Raw genomic sequence first — 16,915 nt, 5'->3', positions numbered from 1 at the left:
CAATTAGTCTTCATCTTTTGAAGGGAGAAATGTGAAAGGATATGAGGCATATTTTAAAACCACCACAGTAGGCATTCTACATTTATCCTGAACATTGTAATTTAGTCCAATTTAACTTCTTACTCTTTCAATGTATGTGTGAAAAATATTGTCACAATAAACACTTCCAAGGTGGCTATATTATGAAAAATATATTGCATACAATTGAATCTACCAATACCTTGGCTAGTGTTATGGCATAAAAATAGTAATAGCTTGGATGTTTGCTTTATTGTGCTTGGGAATCGGTTTTTTAATTTATAAACATAACAATTTCCTCTGCCTTGTTTGTGACTGTTCTGTTGGTTTTGTTCTTTTTTTTTTTTTTTTTAAGGGAGTCTGACTCTGTTGCCCAGGCTGGAGTTCAGTGGCACAATCTTGGCTCACTGCAACCTACCCCTCCCAGGTTCAAGCGATTCTCCTTCCTCAGCCTCCCAGGTAGCTGGGACTACAGGCACATGCCCCCACGTCGAACTAATTTTTTGTACTTTTAGTAGAGAAGGGGTTTCCCTGTGTTAGCCAGGATGGTCTCCATCTTTTGACCTTGTGACCTGCCATCCTGGGCCTCCCAAAGTGCTAGGATTATAGGCATGAGCCACCGCGCCCAGCCTTGTGGCTGTTTTTAATGTATTTTCCATTTTCACCCTTGATATATTGAAGTCAGACTCTGTAGTGCATTCATCATCCTTGAGTTGCATTCATAGATAAAATGCAGTTTATAGCCTCCAGCTCTACATGCATGGGTTTAAACCCTAGTCTTACCACTTAAGTATTTTGTATTTTTGGATATTTAAATAGTTTAAGTCTCAATTTCCCTGTCTGTAAAATGTAGATGAGAATAGTGCATATGCCATGTGATTACGATGAGTAAATGATGTACCTGCATGTCAACTGTTTAGCGCAGTGCCTGACACATAAATGTTCAATATAGGTTATTTGCAGTGTTCTCATTTTTAAAAATTAGAACAAAACTGATATACACTGACATTTATTTTTTTTTAAAGTAACTGGCAAGTGACATCAGACCACTAATTTCTTTCTCATAGATATTATGATATTTAAATATGTCCTCTTTTAGCAAACAAAGCTTTAATCAGCTATCAAACATATGATTTTTAAGCACCTTATTTTCAAAGAATTTATCCATATTCCCTTAGGATCAGACCAAATGGCCTAACTGATTTACTATTCCCCCTTAAGGTCACTTGGTTAATGACAATAAGACACTTAATTGTGATAGAGTTGCAGGTCAAGCTTCCCAGCTACCCCAGTTTTACTGAAATGTGCCTCTTGCTTTCTCTTTTCAGTCTTGTTCTCTATTAAGTCAGATCTCTGATGATTGTGTTATCAATCACACTAGCAACACTTACTATGTCCAATAATATTCTTAGAAAATAATGTATAATCTTTAGTGATAAACTTCTGTCGCTATTTTTATTGCACATGGTAAGTAAAGCAATGTGCGAATACCTGAGTTGGTAAATGGAATGTACCAAGATGTATAGTTGACTCTTTTTTATAAATTTAGGAAGTATTCAAATCACTTAGTTCCTGGGCTTTTTATGACTATGATTCTTAGATTGAATCTCTAGAAAGGTAAATAACTTAATTATTTGAATTCAAATCAGCATGGGCTTGTCTTCTCTTATTATGAATATCGTCATTATTTAATGACAACACTGGAATTTTCTGTTTTATGGAAAGTAATGAATCATCCAGCTATCTATGAAGGTAGAGTATGACAGATGTGACAGTCCACAGAAGATTCTGTCAGGTAATTTGGCTTCAATTTACCTCGACCAGCCAGTTCAATGCTTAAAACGACTTACCTCTCAAGCATATAAATAGGCATTATTGTCCAACTTTATGTAACATTTTTCCATCTAGGCTGTTTTTTTTTTTTTTTTTTCCCAGAGAATATGGTGGGCAAGAAAAATAAGACATTTTCCTTTGGTTGGTTTGTGAAGATTTTCAGTTGTGGATGTGCATCAGAATTATCCACGGGGCTTTAAAAGATTCAAATGCCAAGGCTTCATCTTCGACTTACTGATTTGGAGAATCTAGGGACAGATACACAGGTTTAAAAACCCCTATTGCTAATTTTATTGCACTCTTAGGTTTAAGAATCATCACATATGCTGAAGTTTTAATTGAGAAAAATACCAGCAGTCACTTTGCAATTTTCTTTTTCCTAAAACTATAGATTAGAAATTAATGCACTATCTAGTACACACTAAACAAGCTCTGTCATGGTAGAGATTTTTCACAGAGCTTCAAAGCTCGTGTTAAAGGAAATAAAAAAGCTATAACAGGGAACCTCTCTGTTCTTATAACTTGGGTTAGAAAAATTTCTGGAAAAAGTTCTGTTCTTTGAGGGAATCTAATAAACCAATTCTGAGCTGCATTTTATTTTTACTTTTACTTTTTACCTTTCAACAAACTGATGAACATTTCAAGGCTTTTTTCCCGCCTCATGTATGATTTTGTAGAATTCATTGACTTATGATTCAAATGTAAGGTTGTATGTGATTGGATTTTTGTGATAAACTTTTTGTTTATAATTTACTGGATTCTATAATCTTGCACAGGTCATTTGCTAATTTCAAACTTTAAAAATCTCAGAATATAATGTGTCATATTAATCTTACACTATACTGAAACTTCCTTGGGGCAGTTACAAGGTTAATATCTACTGAATGAATAAATTCCCTAAATCTGCCCCATTTTCACCCTTTATTTCTTTTGGCCTGATAGAAATGATGTGGGGCATGTTTTATTATAGCAGATATGTGTGTCTGTGTGTGTGTGTGTGTGTGTGTGTGTGTGTGTGTGTGTGTCTGTGTCTGTGTATGTATTTATTTGTTGTGACCATCTAGTACGTTTTAAAAGAGAATGAAAAAATGTATGCACTGAGAAGTGAATTCTCCACTCTGTTTCCTTTGCTATATCACATTATAGCACCTCTTTGAGATGTGGTTTTAAGCCTTGAACTTGAAATGTTAATTGGTTTGTTTTTACAAACTGGACAGATTCTTTAAAACCATCACCATTCTGCTCCTCACAATAAAATTAGCCACTTTGCACTTGTATTTTCTGGTTCCAGGCTACATGTATGTTACTATGGAAAAACATCTTACATTTTGTGAAAGATGGTTTGGAAGAATTAAATGTGTGCAAAGTGAATAATGCTGGCAACAAAAATTATTTTTGGAAAGCCTGCCTTTATTAAAACTAATTTTTCAACGGAAAATAAGACACATGTTTTCTAGCAGTATCTATGAAGCTTTTACTAATTTTTAAGTGATTTTGCATATTTTATCATGTTTATAGCACATTTAATCCTCAAACATCTAGGGATAAACTTGAAACTTTGTACCTGAATGATTAAAGAAATGGAGGAAAAGTTGTGACTTTCTTCCTATAGTTAATAGTTTTAGTAAATAAAATAATAAATTTTATAAATAAATTATTTAAAAAGTTTTAATAAATAAATTAAAATAATAAATTAAATCTACCATTTAGTAAGTAATTGTAACATATCAGAAGTTCTGCTACTTGGTGTGTATGTATCATCTCATTTAATCCACTCAGCAACACAATAAAGTAGGTATTGGCAATGAGGAAATAAAGGTTCAGGGCAATTGCCTTGCTGAACACCAGACAATAGGTGGCATGGTAAGTGGCTAGGTTTGGCACCCAATCCACTGGAATTGAAAGTCCTGTCCTTAACAATGCTGCTATGCTCCTGGGGCTTAACGCAATTTTCCTAACAACAAATACCTTTTTTCCCCATTCTATTATGCTTTCATTTTATTACTGCAACTATAGACCCAAATCAATGAAGACAATGTAAATGTGCTGACCACATTTATGAATTGTAGATTTTAGTTAAACTAAATGAAGCATTATACAATTTATACAAAAATATTTAATGAATTTTATTATTGATAAATACTCAAAAATTATTATTATTTGATTGGATTTACTGTTTTATTGTCTCCTAGCTTGCAGAACAATATTCTGACTGTCATTTAAATTGAGATTTGTTATTTTATAAACTGTCATTCACAGAAAACATACATTCACTCAAAATAATGTCTTGCCTCTCTCGGAAGCATACCCTTATTCACAGGTGTAGTTTAAGAAAATTATTCTGGATCATGGTGACATAAGTAGCTAGTGCATGAGAACATCCACAGAAGAACATAGCCTTGGAAAGGCCAAATATTCTGGTGTTCAAGAAATCTACCTTTTAAAAACAGGCCTCACATTTACTCTTTACACCATGCGTGGCTGGAATTGTGCTTCTGTAAATGTGTTGTTTCTCTTAGTCCAATTTACTGGCCAGATGTCTGTGTCATAAAACCACCATCACCACCACCACTCCTGGTACTAATTAGCACCCCGTTTGTCAGCTTCAGTCCAGTGGTGGGGATGTGAGTGGTTATAAATACTGTAATACCTTCTCACCTGTGAAAGTAGCTCTTCCAAAGACAAAGAAGAAAGCACAGCAGGCGGGAAGCCTGCATTATTGCCACCTGAGCTGTTCCTTTCTCTGGACAACTTCAAGTCTTAACATCTGTTCTAAACACTACGTTTATTAAACTAAATAACAAAATACATTCATCTGTATATAATAGTCCTCCCAGGGGACACAGAATGGGATTTCCCTCTTTCTAAAGAAAGTGAAACAGTTGACAGAGTCTTGTGTCTGTTTAATGTCAAGAAAAGCAGCCTGGGAAATGGAAAAGGAACTTATTAGGAAAGATTTTTTTCCCCTCTTTGACCGTGGTATGACTGTTGCTGAAGATATGCTTATGTGAATTCTCCTACAGTTTTTAATTACTGGGTTTAATTGTTGGCAGGTGGGTAAGAGTTCTGTTACATGTAATGTTTAATTGTTTATCCTTTGCTCTTTGTTAGAAATTGAATGCATTTTGGAATGCATTAGTTTGAAAATGAGACTCGAGAGGTCTGTTGTGATAATGTATTCTTTTCCCTTCTAGAGGACAAAATAAACTCAGATGGTATAGTTCTAATTCTTGCAAGGTCAAAAACTTTCCTTACAAGTAGAAATTACATGACCAATGAATATAGAGGTCATCCACTTAACATTCTTAATAAAAGTTAAAAAAAAAAAAAGGAAAGTGTAGCCATCTTAGGTAGATATAAAAGCCCATTGTGAAGCCAACACAGAGGGTATCAATAAATCTTTTAACTTTTCCCTTTCGTATGACAGTTACAACTTGACTTTTACTCTCTCACTTTTATTCCTTTGCGTCCTAGTCTCCTAAAGACTTCACCTAAATTTTGAATGTATTTCCTCCATCACAAGGCTCTCAGCACTCACGTACCCTGTAGCCTCAATCCTCTACAGACCTAAAACTCCAGCAAGCTGGAGCTCAAAGGAAGTGAGTTGGCTTTTAGAAAAGCAAGTGGAAGAATAAAAAAGCATTAAGGGATTCAGAGAAGTAAAAATAAACTGGTTACAGGTGTAGAGAGAAAGTCCAGTCAAGGATACAATTCTAGAGTAGGCATGGGCTTGGAGTATTGGAGTGGAGGGTAGCACTTAAATGAGAGTAGAAATCTAAGAGAAGAAAACGTGTGGAGGATAACTCTTATGGAAGATGAGAGATATATTTGATGAATATTGGAGGAAAACATGCCTTGAGGATGTTGATGAAGCTTTTAAAATGAGGGAAAAAAGAAAAGAAGGTTTAGTACTTATTGATCTTGTACTGACATTAGTGATGTCTGCACTGCGCCGAGAGTGATTATCACATGCCTCAGCAGACACACTATTTCTTATTGTGACCCACATGTGATTATACATTTATGGCACATACATGACCACTGGCTAACATGTTGAGTATCTAAATGACAAATGAGAGCGTGAACTTTTGTAAAAACATACCCGTGGTGTGAAATGTGACAAAAATACTGTGTCATATGAGTTGCTATTTCGAGTTTGACAACAAGGACTTTTATTTGGGCATGTTAAACAAGGAGTGCTATATTTCATTTACAAAGAGCTTCTAGATATGAGTTTTATGAACCCAATAAGGAGGCCAAGTTTGGCTGCAGTAAAACTTATTTGGATTGATTATTTGGATTGCTGATTTATTGCAAATTGGCTTCTTCTCCTTTTTCTTTTTAACCAATTACACATGCAGAGAAAACTTAGATAATCTTTCCAGACTTTTCTCTATCAGACCAACATTGCACATTAACTCACATTCTCACATATTTCCTCCTGTTCAGTTTGAAATATCTCAAGCAGATTCCTTTGGTATCTTTCTCCATGAGTTTAAAAAGTATCTGCATATTTTACTTCAGTTTAAGATATTATTTATTGAATTTTTGCTTTAGTTTTATTTCACTTATCATGCATGTACTTTTTTTCTTCTTCCTAAAATATCAAGGTATGCATTTCGGTAGATCCATATTAAGTATGATGAATAAATGCTACATAAAACTTAGCAATGTTATATGCTTTAAAAATATATATCCAATTGCCAAATACTGTATATAAAGGTGTGTAACATGATGATTTAATTTGCATACATATTGTGTAGTGGTTGCTGCAATTAACTAAATTAATTAACACACCCATCACCACCAATGCTGTATTTTACAACCCTGACCTTATCTTACAACTGAAAATTTATATTTTTTGGCCAACATCTCCTGATGTCCCCCAACATCCAGCCCCTACTAACCACTATTACACTCTGTTTCTATGAATTTGAATTTTTAGAGTCCACATATAAATGAGATTACTCCAGTGTTTGTTTTCCTGTATCTGGCTTATTTCACTTGGCCTAATGTACTCCAGTCTCATCCATATTGTCACAAATGGCAGGATTTCCTTCTTTTTTTATGGCAGTATAATAGTCCATTGTGTATGTATTTAAACACACATACATTTTCTTTATCCATTTTTCTGTTGATGAACACTTAGGTTGTTTCTATATCTTGGCTATTGTGTATAATGCTCCAGTAAACATGAGGATGTAGATGTCTCTTCAAGAAGTAATTTTATTTCCTTTGGCTATATATCATACTCTTACTACTTTTTTATTTTTATACAGAAGAGGGAAGGAGAAAGCTGGAAATATTTAGTGAACAGAACTGACTACATCAAATGGGCTTAGAATTCAGGATTAAAAATAATTATCTCTCTCTCTGAAGGTATGATGTCTTTGAAGGTATGATCCCTCCAAGTGTGCATTTCGTTATTCCTTTAAAGATGTCCAAAGCTCTGTTAATATTAGATCTTTTGTTTATGACTTCTTCCTCCTCTCATGAAGCCTACAGAATCTTCTTTATCTCCTGTTTTCTGAAGTTCAATGACATGTTTTATTGAGCTGGGCCCAGAGGCCCATTTGATTGGAAACTGATATTCTTTTCTGGGAAAATTGTTTGAGATATTTCTTTAATGATTTTCTCTCTTCTTTCTTTCCAGAACTTCTATTATTTGGATATTAATAACAGTATTTTTGATGTTTTCCTTACATGGTATGATTTCTTTCAAGTTGGTTTTTTTAAAAAATATTATTTTGGTTTCCCTACTGTTAGAAACTTTTCTAAGATGTCCTTTCATATTTCCAAAGCACTTAAATGCTGATTGGAAACTCTGAACATTTAGATGGGGTTTACATCTGGGTACCTTACTCTAGATTAACTTGGATGGGCTGTTTTCTCTGGAAACCCCTGATACCAATATCTTTAGGACTTTCCTCATGAAATGTCCAGACTCCCATGACAAGTATCATTCTAATTGTCCTCCTGGGGAGTGTAGGCCTGGCTCCTGGTATTCTGGGATCCAGGTGAGAAAAGAGTGCTGTGAATGAGGAATAGGATGCTCACTTACTACTTCTGCTCTCCCAGTTGCTGTCAACCGTGCTGGTAAACTAGGTCCAAAGAGTCTTTTTCTTAAAGAAAATAAACTTTCGATTTTCTGCAGGGATTGTGGAGAAGCAGTTCTTTGGTTGCGTAAAGTGCAGGAGAGGGAAGTTATCTATGGGTTCTAACTGCTTCTAAGAAAGATTTTCAACCTCCTTCCTTTCTTTAGTTCTATTTTCATCTCTTTTCCAGATGTAACTAATAACTCTAATGCCTGAGTTTTGTGGGTTCTGCAAGTGATTGTTTGCTTTTTTCTTCTCTCTATGGCCAACTCATTGTTGTTTTAATATAACTATTCTCCTTTGAAATGGTTATTTTCTTTCAATTGGACCAACTTTTGCTATATTGTTCTTAGAAAATAAATGCAAATATTCCTTCCTACATTTGACAATAAGTAAAAAAATTCCAAAAACTCTACAAATGTAGCTAAGCCTGTATATAACTTTGGTTATATAATACCCACCTAACCTCAAAGTTTTTCTCTAGTTATAGATCATTATATGTTTTGATCCACTGCATTGTTTTGTCTAGCATTAAAAGACAAGATGACCAAGCACTTTGGGAGGCTGAGGCAGGCAGATCACCTGAGGTCATGAGTTCGAGAGCAGCCTGGACAACATGGTGAAACCCTGTCCCTACTAAAAATACAAAAATTAGCCTGGCGTGGTGGTGGGTGCCTGTAATCCCAGCTACTCAGGAGGCTGAGGCTGGAGAATCGGTTAAACCCAGGAGGCGGAGGTTGCAGTGATCAGAGATCGCACCTCTGCACTCCAGCCTGGACAACAAAAGCAAAACTCCCTCTCAAAAAAAAAAAAAAAAAAAGGCAAGATGAGATAGTTTCAAGACTGTTCTGACAAAGCTAAGAATTCTAACATGGACACAAGCATGCGGGAGTGGTAACTGCAAAAAAATAGTTTAGAACATCAATGTTCTGGCATTAAAAAGTGACCCTAAGTATATACAAATTAATAATAACACATTATTTTTTAAATAAAATTTTATTTAATGAATGCTAACAAGAATTAACTCTGTATTTCATTGAAAAAAAGTTTCATCCATTTGAATTCATAAGATGCTTTTCTTCTTTTTAATTTGTAACTCTAAAAAGATTTTGCAGATACTGAAACTGCTGCCAATGTTATAAATTATGACATATACAAATTAGTATGACATATACAAATTAGTATTTAGAAATGAAAAAAAGAAATGCACAAATACCTTTAAAGTATTAAATTGTTGAAATAACATTTTCATTTGATTCTAAATGCATATAAAACTTCATAAAATGTTACCATAAATTATTGTCTAATTGGTTACTTTGAAGGGAAATGTGTGAATAATTAAAATTGCCTATTTTGTTTGTAAGTTATTTTTCTATTGTAGATGATGTTATTAAATAGCTAGTCTAGTCGTGTGTGTGTGTCTGAATTATTGATACTTGAGAGATTAGAGTACATTCAAAGACATGAAAGAAACAAACTTTCAGGAATTGATGTTAAAATAGCCTGGAAACTCATGAAACTGATGTTTCTCAAGAATTACTTTTAGCATTTTAAAATTCTGAGCCAATATGTCTACACAGAAAAGCAATCAGTCTCTGAATTTGGTTCTCTGTGGCCTGATCCTCATTCTACTTGGTTCAAGAGAACAAACACTTCTTTTGTTGATCCAGATGGATTAGTATGAGTGAACCAGAGCACTTTTTTTTTTCCCTTAGGACAATCCCAGTGTGAGAAGAGCTTGGCTTCGTTTTTTGTTTTTAGAAGTTTTCTACTTGATAATGCCTTGTTATGCATGGGTGGGATTATTTTTTTTTTTTGCTGCAGTTGAGACTCCAGAAAAGGTTCAATGTGCAATATTTTCAGCTCAGTGAGGACTAAACAGAAAAAAAGGCCATTATTCCCTTGATTATCAAAGAGTCATTTATCTAGTATCTCTTCTATTAGGATCACAGTACAGAAAGGGGAAATAAATAAATAAGGCCTGTGGTTTGCCAACCACAGGCAAGTATGTTTCTATGTACTAAACTTTATGAATTGTGCTCTTAGAGTTTTATAGCAATTGTTTGGGTTTATATTATAAAAATTTAATAAGGTTATTTTCTGATTACCCCACATCTACTTCAAAAATAAAGAAAGGGAGAGGGAGGTACAGGAATAGACCCAGGTAAACTGAAGGGCCACTGCAGTCTGCAGGTGAGGTAGGATACAGGCTGATAATCTCCACGCTCCCTGAAGTCAGCCTGCACAACTCAGAATAATGATACTATAAAGAGAAAGTGGTGATGTCGGCAACAGTAATAATGGTAATGATGATAATAGTAGTTATTGTAGTGGTTTTAATTTCCTGATTGTTTCTGTGTGCTGAGATTTATTTACTTCGTGTGGATTTTCATAGTGATCCTTATGATAAATATGTGAAAACCATATTGATTCCCTTATTTTATAATTTTTGTAACATGTATAGAGATGTTAAGTAATCTGCATGAGGTCACACAGTTAAAAGAGGCAAAGCAGGATATGCACTCCTATAGTTATGTTATGCTCTGCTGAATAGATTTCATGTGATGGCTCTGAGTCATTCAGAAAATGTTAAATTGTATGCAACCCTTTTTGGTTAAGAAGATAGAGAAAACTGTAGTATGCTTAGAGGAATAAATGTCAACTTATTCAGAATCACTCATTTTCTTTTATCTAAATGCAAGTGTGTGTGAGGGACAACTAAACAAGGCCGTGTGACAAACTTCTCAAGGATAGGGAGGAAATGGCAGATGTGTATTTATTATAGGCTTTAGTCAAATCAGCAGGGTCTGCCGAAGGACATTTGGGATGTCTGAGATGAGGGCAGATGATGCAAAAACACTGGGGACTGTTATTGAAAATTTATTTGATGATAGCAAATCCTTTCAAAATTGTCGAAGGGAAAATTTGTTTTAAAAGAAAAAAAAAATTCCTGTAACCATAGATAAGTAAGAATAAAATTCAAAAGCAGGAAAGATACAGAAACAGCCAGGACAACCCTTACCATTAGGTACAGACATGATGAAACTATTTTTTTTCTCCTGCGAATGAATATTGTCTTGATAATTAAGAAAAAATTAGCCAATCTATCAGGTGTCAGTCTCTATAGACTGGGTGTGCATATGTCTAGAAAAACACATCATAAAGAAGTCTTGCTATCTCAGACTCAAAAGTGGGGCTAGTTTTCTTTGACCTAACTAATTTTTATCAAGTTAAAAAATAAACAGTGACCTATTAGATAAAATTTTGCACATGTATATCAGGATATATGTGATTGCTAACAATTTGATTGACAGACATGTTAAATTGAACAGATCATGAAACATTAGAAAAAACAATCAGTAAAAACTAGAACCAAGTCAGCTAGGAATAAATGCTTGCAAATATAGAAATGACCAAAAATTAAAAATATTTATGTAATTGAGAAATGCCTGACTTGAAAAAAATGTGTCTGCAAACTACCTGTCAAAGAAGACTGTAAAGAGAAATAAGAATCCCAAAGCTAAGTGTGAAATCCATGTGTGAGTTTATAACATCAGAGGTTATTAAAAATTGTTATATTTCTGATGGTATTATCATTGATGAAGTGGTATAGGTAACTTAAGATTTAAAAAGTCCGTATTTCAGCCACCAAAATAGTGGGCTGAAATAGAGCACACAAAAATAATTTTAAAGTTTCTAAATATTCACATTTCCTGAATTTTCAAAAATCATTTACTAGACATGTGTTTAATAGCCATAATATAAATGGTAATTTAAAAATGATTTGATGTTCTAGAATGAAATATAGAAAATTAAAGTCAGCTCTTAAAAATAATTGCATGTTCATTTTTTTTCTTTTTGAACATGATATAGGATCACTTTTTTTTTTTTTTTTTTTTTTTGAGATGACTTCTCACTCTGTCACCCAGGCTGGAGTACAGTGGCTGATCTTGGGTCACTGCAACTTCTACCTCCCGGGCTCAAGCGATTCTCCTGCATCAGCCTCCTGAGTTGCTGGGATTATAGGCACGTGCCACCATGGCTGGCTAATTTTTCTGTATTTGTAGAGATGGAGTTTCACCATGTTGGTCAGGCTGATCTTGAACTCCTGACCTTGTGATCCACCTACCTTGGCCTCCGAAAGTGCTAGGCGTGAGCCACCACACCCGGCCAGGATGGCATTTATACAACCTTTCTTTCATATTTCATACCTTGTATTCACTGCATTGAAACATATTTTCATATCATTTGCTGTGTTGTATTAGAGATTATTGTTTTTTAATGCTCTCAAATTGAATTGTGATTTATCTTCATAAATAGACTAAAGCCTTAAAATATGTGAATCAATACATTTTCTAAACAACATATGACATTATATAATTGTGTGTTCAGTAAGTTAATGCATAAACAATGTGATTCTTATGTGCACTAGAGTCTTTTGTATATAAGAATGCAATAGAGGTCCAATAAAATGTATAGTGTAGTGTGGCTTTAAATGTCTTAAGCCCAGAGTTCCTTTTATGGCAAATGTACTTGGATGTTGTTTTTGAGAGAAACTTAGACATGCATTATAACATCCTAAACATATCCAAAGTTTGAAAGTAGATAATTAAAGTTTGGGGAAATGTCAGAGTAAGTAGTAACATATAATATTTACAACCACACTCGTACACAGATTCCACTATCTCATGTTACTTGTTTTGTGATGAATGATTTATTTCTACTAGGCATGTTTATCATGTGCAGCTCTAATAAAAGCTAGACTGGATAGGAAATGAACTCGGATGGTTTCTCTTTCTTTAGGACCAAGTAGGTTGATGGTAAATAGAAAGGTTCCCATTATTTTTGATATATATGTTGTGTGGACATCTGGATATAGAAATAGCATAGATTATATCCTTATCATAGACAGTAATATATTTCAAATAGTAGTTCTCAGTTTTATTCAATACATGTTCCCCCTTCTTTCCATATCCCCTACTTATAATCATAGAATTCTTCTTCCCATCTCCAAGATCCTGATACACTTTCTTCCCTACCAACCTAGCTTGAGAAATACTAATCTAAAACATGATTCTGATAACAGTGACTCCATTTTTGATCTGAGAACAGCCCTCCTCTCTCTAGGTCCATATGATTTGGTTGAGCTTATTCCATCTCTAGCCTGGGGAGTGGGCAATGATTCATATAGATTCTTTATCCCTGGTTGTAGTTCAGAGACTGATACATGAAGAAAGTAGGTACACAAGATTCAATTCCAATAAAAAAATTATCACGAAATATTATGAAAGTTTATTCATTTATTTTTCTGTGGGTGAGAGATTGGTTTTTGTAAGGAAAAGACAAGGCTGGAAATATCAGTACCTGTAATATAAAGAGGCCATACTTAAAATATAGTCATCATAAAACAAAGTTGGACCAAGAAATGGAAAGTGATGGAATACCAATCATATTGTTTGAATCTCTGAATCCAACCATTCCTGAAGCTAACATTTCCCCTGAAATTAGTCATATAAAATAGCACATTAGTGCCTTTTTTTTCCTTGGCCTAAATGAATTGAATTGGCTTTCTGTCTATTGTATGTAAAAATATGCTACAAAAATGACTCATGGAGAAATGTGCATTTCAGTAATTATTTATTTATTTGTCACATATATGTAAACTACAGTATAATTCCCCTCTAGCTTATTTCTCTTATCTACAATCTCTCCAGCATCATGCATACTGATTATATATTTAATTGCCAGAGTAAACATTATTCTTGGAGCGTAAACAATCACATTATTCTGATTGGATATTAACAATCATGTCCTCTTAACTCAGGTGTGGTTAGCTTATTATACTGTTTAACTGCAACATTTTTATCATTGAAACTGATATTCTTTTGTGCTATGTTTATGGCTTTCTTAATTCATGGTTTTGCTTGGTTTATGTATTTCGTTACCTATTTTCTCTCACTCTCTGTCTTTGTTTTTCCTACTGGGTCTCAGGGATTGAAGTGTTATTTGACTCATAGCTTCCTATGCTTTCTCATATATATGGTATTCTATGCTAACTCTTAGCCTATAACTTTGTTATAGTTGCTCAATTGCTGATTGCCTCCTTCTATTTTTTTTCCCTTGACCAATCTTAAAGCACCTTCCAGCAGAAACTTTTATCAAAGAAGTTTTGTGAGCTAGGCATGCTTGGATTCCCTAGTAACAGTGTCTCAGCACATGGTAGGACTTCAATAGATGTTTACTAAATTAATATAAACATACCTTAAGAAAATGCCATTCTAAAGTTGTGAGAAAATAAATGCTGTTCCAAAGCTGCCTGATCTGTGCTCAGAGAGACAATTAGACAAAATGAGAAGTGAACTTATTTATCTTACCTTCAATGTAGAGTTAGTTTTGATGATGGCTGTTAATCACTTACTGCTATTTGGAAGGCAGCAGTAGACATGTCTCTCTATTTAGTGAGGTTGTGTCTTCCTGAAAATGCTCTATGAGTGAAACAATAAAACCTCAAATGGTAGTAAACAATTGTTTATCTTTCAGTACAAGTTTCTATATTATTTCATCTATTTTTTTAAAGTTTATGGGACTCCAGGGAGACTATTAGGAAGACAAGGCCGCTGTGCCTTTGGCATTGCAATATTGCTGCAGTCTGTGTTTCAGATGCTCTCCCATGCTCTTGACCAGAATCTGCCCTCATGGAGACCTCTAATGGTCCAGCTCCTCATTTTCTTCAGTCATTATTCCCTCTGACTGCACTTGATTCCTTGCTTGGTCAGAATTTTCATCAGTCACCTTTACAGAGTCCTAACGCTCTAGATTGCCTTGTACCTTTAACCTATAGCCAGATCTGCAGTGTCTGGATCAACCCCTGACCAATTTAATCATTTTTAATGCTCATAGGCTATATAATAGCTATTGAGAGTTACTGGAATGTGTCAGTTTGACTCATTGTGGCCTCAAACATTTAGTTCACTGCAAAAAGCAAATTTTTAAATTCATGTATCAATATCCCAGTACCATTTTTTCTTAATTTCAGATTACCTCAAACATTTAATCTCATTCCATTAGCCTCAATTTGTTCAGATAATCTCACTTCCTGTCTTAACAATAAAATTTATTTCTTTTCTCACTATTTTACCTATCTTCCTTCTCTAATCACAAGTACTTTTGTTTATATTCATCTTTCTTCTTTGCTTCATTTCTTTATCTGAGGTAGATCTGCTCCTTTCTCTTTCTGGGGCTAATTTCAATCCATTTTCTCCTCACAGTCTCTGCTCTCTCATTTTTTTTTCTTAATTTAAAACGTCTTTAATCTTTTTATCTCCAAACTTTTCTTCCCTGCACCTGTAAAATAAACAGGTTGCCAAAATTTTCACTATTGCCAACATTTTCGATTAAAAATTAACAACAATTGTGTATGGGTAATTATGTACTCTAATTTCTTTTTGATACAGGGTCTTGCTCTGTTGCCAGGTGCCAGGCTGTAGTGCAGTGGCACGATCTTGGCTCACTGCCACCTCCAACTCCCAGGTTCAAGCAATTCTCCTGCCTCAGCCTCCCGAGTAGCTGGGACTACAGGTGTGCGCCACCATGCCCAGCTAATTTTTTTGTATTTTAGGAGAGACGGGGTTTCACCATGTCAGCCAGGATGGTCTCGATCTCTTGACCTTGTGATCTGCCCGCCCCAGCCTCCCAAAGTGCTGTGATTACAGGCATGAGCCACCATGCCTGGCCAACTCTAATTTTAAGCCACTATTTATTTAGCAGTGCCACACTTGAGCCTACTGAAATCCTCTCTTTAAATTCACTGACAAAATTTTATTTGCCAAATTCAACAACTTTTTTTCTGTTTATACTCTCTGAACATTTGGCTCTGTCTGCTGCCTTGTCATTAAAAATATTTCTCCCTTTGCACATCCTGAAGACTGTGTTTTTCTTAACAGTGGACTCTTCCTGAAACTCTCCACTCCTATTTCTACTTTATTTGCACTTTATATCTGCTTGGAGACTTCATATACTACTATTAGAGTAATTTTTTATAATACTGCTTTATCATTGCAACTATGATGCTTGAAAACCAGGACAAGTTCTAAACATCATAGTATGGCAACCAAGGACAGCAGCCTTGGCCTAACCTATCTTCCCTGTCAGCTTCTATGCCATCCCAATAGGGATCTTATGTTCCATCCCAGCTCATTTTCTCACTTTGCTAAAATTGTTCCGATGGTTATACACTTTACTTTCATTTTGCCACCTAAAATTTCCATGATTGAGAAGAGTTACTTTTAGCAGCTACCACAAAGCTTTTGCTAGAATTTCCAAGCATCTGTGATAAACAGAAAAATTAAGTCACTCCTGCTTGCTTTGAAATATCTCCTTCCTATGTGGGGAGAGTTAATCTTCATTAACTTCCAGATGAGATATCCACAACATATTGGTATGTGCTAATGAATGTCTAAACAGTGCCAGAACTTGGCTAGTCTTAGGGATTGTCTAAATGAAAAAAGCATATCCTGTGCTCAAAAGGATCTCACAGCTATCTTGTCCCTTAGGACATTAAGTCTAGCTTTAGCTCATATCTGAAAGCTTTAGCTAGTATGAGTATGGCAACATTTGTTTTTTTAAATTAAAACACTCCCAATTGTGGGAGCTAACAAGATGTTTTATCAGTTCTTAAAATCATGGCAAGTTCACTTTTATTGTGTTACCAAAATCAGTGACACTTTTAGGTTAGAATGTGAAATTCAACTATTTTCCTTGATGTAGTATTTCTTACTCAATTATAGACTATGGAAAATTTAACACTAGGTGAATTTATAATTACTTGTTGACTTACTAAATTGCTAAACAAAAATCCTATCCATTCCTATTTAAAGGTTTTCAAAAGAGAATAATTGTATTACTCTTTTCTCACATTGATAAGAAGAAATATCCAAGACTGGGTAATTTATAAAGAAAGGGGGTTTAAT

General features: G+C 34.6%; 1 long non-coding RNA gene across 1 annotated transcript; it reads left to right on the top strand.

Moving 5' to 3' along the window:
* The first annotated feature begins 613 nt into the window (after positions 1 to 613).
* LOC116549483 lies at positions 614 to 16,374 on the top strand. Its single transcript, XR_004267900.1, has 3 exons — positions 614 to 1,813; positions 2,206 to 2,207; positions 16,362 to 16,374. It is a non-coding gene; the product is annotated as an uncharacterized LOC116549483 (long non-coding RNA).
* Positions 16,375 to 16,915: the final 541 nt, after the last annotated feature.

The sequence above is a fragment of the Sapajus apella genome, unplaced genomic scaffold (genome assembly GCF_009761245.1).
Source record: "Sapajus apella isolate SASKATOON/1434 unplaced genomic scaffold, GSC_monkey_1.0 scaffold1, whole genome shotgun sequence".
NCBI classification, from domain to species: Eukaryota; Metazoa; Chordata; class Mammalia; order Primates; family Cebidae; genus Sapajus; species Sapajus apella.
Note: the sequence above shows the minus strand (reverse complement) of the source record. Positions and strands in the feature narration are given on the sequence as shown.